Here is a 4,119-nt window from a genome sequence, read left to right on the forward strand (position 1 = left end):
AGATTTGAGTGCCTAAAAAGTAACCATTTAAATAAAACTTATGTGATGCTCAAAGGTGCTATAGGCTCAAATTTCCTACTCAGGCCAATGGGAATAGCAAATGTCGGCACCGCTGAAGGACAGGACATTTTAACTTTGGTAGCTCATTTTAGTCCATAATATGTAAGGGTTGCTCCAGAAGATCTCTGAAAGTCTTTAACATAGCAAACATTACTTGTCTTTCATTTTCATCACTTCTCTCTCAGCTGTCATTTAACACTAAAGATACAATCAGTTGACAAATTTGTATATCTATTTATGGGATAATCTCTCTGGCCTGGAGCTTCCTACTATGTATTGTATTTTTCTCCTTAAAGGTTGAAGATGGTGCATCACTGGAGACTTGGCCTTCTGGAAGAATGTGGTCTATTGTTTAGAAAAAGGCTAATTATCAGAAATGTAGATGCAATTTTCCTGTGGCACTATTCTTGTGTTGCAGTCCAGTTTTTTCAAAAGAAAGGGTAAGATGAGAGGGAGGACTTTTTTCATTAAAAAGGATTTAGCATAGAAAGAAGACCGTCTCATGTATTTAAATGTTTCTATAAAGCCAATTATTACTCAACCAGGTGTTATTTGATTACCTTTTGTAAATATTTTTTCTAGGTTTTCCTTTGACCTAATGTCATGCAATGTACTATCTATCATGGCAACTATAGTTTTATGAAGTGCTCAATCACTTTATGCTGTAGCCTTCCCCAACAGCTGTTTTACTTGACATTGCTGCAATTCCTCCTAGTTTACACTGGTGTTAAGTAAGAGAAAGGGATTTGCATTTATTTGTATATTAAAGTTTTCTATTTAAAGAGAAAAAAAGAGAATAATCTTCTTTTGATTAAAAAAGAATAAAGAAAAATATCTAAATGGACAGAATGTTTAAATATCAAATAAAATAACAGGAATTTCAATATTCCTATGTGTAAGCCTATTTAAAGAAATTATTTTGGCTTGTCTCTTTTAAGAAAATAAAGCCCAAATAACTGGAAAGCACAGCAGGATTTGATTTCATAGCCATTGCAATTCCTTCACCATGAGAAGGCTATTTTTGCTCTTCAACCATGGAAAATGCAGAACTGTTAAAGAGTGTTGACAAAGATGTATATTTTTCTTCTATGTAATTTGAAATGACTGAAGAAATAGCTGCTGAATTAAAACATTACAGATATGGGAAAATTGAATTTAATAAGTCCTCTAAGTTTTTCTTAGTTGTAAGCAAATAAATAGTCAAAAAGTTGAAAACTAGTATAGCAACAGAGCTGCAAAATAATTATCACTAATCATTTATTTGAGACATAAAATATGTCAGCCCATGGTTGAAAAATGTCTATTATGCCCAAATTTGGCAAAGCTATATTTTTATTTCAGAAAGACATACTTTTAGCTTTTCTTTGAAGAAAGAGAAAGAATGCAGAAAGCAATGGCTGTTTAAGAAAGCCTGGACAGCATAAGAGGGGAGTATCTATACTCTTCAAACATAGAAGGTCATGGGTCACTGTGGAGGGCCAGCAGAATTTTTTTGCCTTGTCAGGTGTGTTGCCCAGATTTCTGTGAGATGAACAGAGAGGAAAAGGGTACAGTACTCCTAACCTGGGCCAGCAAACAAAGAACTAAAATATCAATGTTACTGATGCCCATGGAAAATCCTAATTGGCATCTTTCTAAAGAGGGGAGGAACACCACCTGCTGACACAATTTATATTCTTTTGGCTGCTACCTTAATGCCAGGGAGATAATTTGTGTAAGCTAAGTTAGTTGTGAAGCAAGAACATCACTAAAGGTCAATGGTGGTTTTTGGAGACTGGAGGTGTTCTGTGCCGTGTTAGAAAGGGAGGTTCTGGCCTTAATTTTTTCTTTGTAAGAGAAAGCATATATTTTGTTCTCTTTTTAATATTTTCTTATTTTCACCTAGATCTTTAGAATTAAAGTGTTCCAACATTTCTAGGAATTTCTTTTAACCACAACTTTAACTTAACAGTCCTTTTTATGTGGAGAAGATAAATAAAATATGAGACATTCATTAGCAAATGATTCTGGGTTTTCTCTGGACAATTTCTATTGAGTAAACAGCATATCTTTCAGACTCAAATTCTACAATCAGATGTTGAATCAGATTAGGATAGCTTGAGAGAGTTAGCTAATTTTTGCCAGAGACTATGGTTATCAAGCTAAATATTGGTGAAATATGGTTATCAAGATATATAACTGGTTATTTTTATGAAAAGATCAAAAATATATAATTTTGATGAAAATATTCCTATACTTTCATTTCTTTAGTTTTACAAAATTCAAGAAATATCTATTTTAATTTAAATAATCTCTGGGAGAAATTAACCCAGTAGTGAGCACTAGCCAGCAATGGAGATAGAAATAGCTGTGAGAAAAGGGTATAATGAATGAACATTTCTTATCCAGCATATAAATACTGAAAGTTATCTGAAAGCTCAGCCTTAATTGGGTTTTGTTACCTCTAGCTGCTTTGCTGTTCTAATATTTCTAATATTGAAATGGAGAGAAATGGAGAAATGGAGAAATGGAGCTCTCATGCCATTGTTTCTGCTTGTTCACAGCAGCATTAAGCACCGGGTTTAAATCACTGCATATTTGTTCCTGCAGATATAAGTTGTTGTGCCACCATCATTCTGGTGCCTTTGTCTCTCAACATATTTCACAGTCTTGGGGGTCTGATATCCTGACCTGTTCCTCCTCTACTGTTGTCACTGTAGTGATAAGCTTGTGCCTTGCAGTCACAATGAATGCAAGATAATATCTCTGTCTGCACCTCCAAAAACGCAGTGTTTTTCCTTTTCTTCTGGACTGCATAGAGAGAAGCATCTCATTCTCTGATATTATCAAAATTGTTATGTATTATTAACCTGGAGAGTGCTTTGTAGGTTGGAGAATACACCGAACATTAATTTAACTCAGCCCTCACTCTATGACGTATCATAACCTACTGCTGCATATTACAATGGTTTAAGGCAAAGGCAAATTTAGCTTTCTCACCTAGAATTTTTCTCACAGTTAAAATTATATTAAACTCTCAGATTGTTCTTTCTACTTAGGTTTTTCTGTGGCTTTTGGATGTTTTGGGTGAAGTAATATATTATTTATTGAACAATTTTAAAAGCCCACAAACGAATATTTAGTAATTTTGTCATTAAGAGCTTACATAAATAATGCAGTTAAAAATCTAAGATAAAAATCTGTGTTTAAAAAAAAAAAAAAAATTACATGCAAGATTGATTTTTCCTGAGCTAAGGAAAATAACCAAAGTCTGGACTTTGGGTCAAGTTTTATTTTGTCAGTAGGGACAGGATTTCAATCGCTATATTTGTGTCTCTGATATGTAAGCTGGAAATTTTATGACATCTTTTTGTTTAGGCATTTAAGGACCAAACTGTTAAAAACATTCTGTATGGGATAGGCAATTTGCAAAAACAAGATTCATGAGTAGCATGAAGAAATCAGTAGGGCTCTGTTGCTTCCTCCTCCTTCCACTGCACAAGCAAAGAGCACACTCTGAAGCCAGCAGGTGTGTGAGTGCATTATTTATGGCTGACTGCTTCTTTGTTAAGTACCAAGTCAGCTGCTGACTTTTGTATGGCAAAAAGTTTTTGAGGTATTTTAGTGAAACACCACAGGTTGCACTCATAGTCCAGTTGGGTCGAGACTATAGATTAATTATTTGTTCCCCTGGTCTACCGTCACACGTATTCCATAGGTCTTCTCTCCCCTTAACAGATCAAGATTTTGTGCCACATCTGAGATGAAAACAAACAAATTCACTTGAAAAATGACTTGAAGAGTGCTTACAGAAGGTGATAGGACATAGCAACAGGCGTTTTCCAAAGAGCTTATAGGCAGCAGCCAAAGACCTGCTCTGTTCTGGACCTGATCTCTGGAGATCAAACTAGAACTGAGTGCGGAGGGAGTGCCAGATCCCGTGGAAGACGCCGAGGAACTCCTGCGTCTCATCTGGCCGCAGTCCGGCCCAGCGATTGTGGCAAGAGAGGAAATGTAAGCAGGGGGTGTGACGGCGGGGCCGAGGCCGCTCCCGGGGGTGGGGAGCTCCCTCCCTCCCTG

The sequence above is a fragment of the Prinia subflava genome, chromosome 2 (assembly GCF_021018805.1).
Source record: "Prinia subflava isolate CZ2003 ecotype Zambia chromosome 2, Cam_Psub_1.2, whole genome shotgun sequence".
Taxonomy (NCBI): Eukaryota; Metazoa; Chordata; class Aves; order Passeriformes; family Cisticolidae; genus Prinia; species Prinia subflava.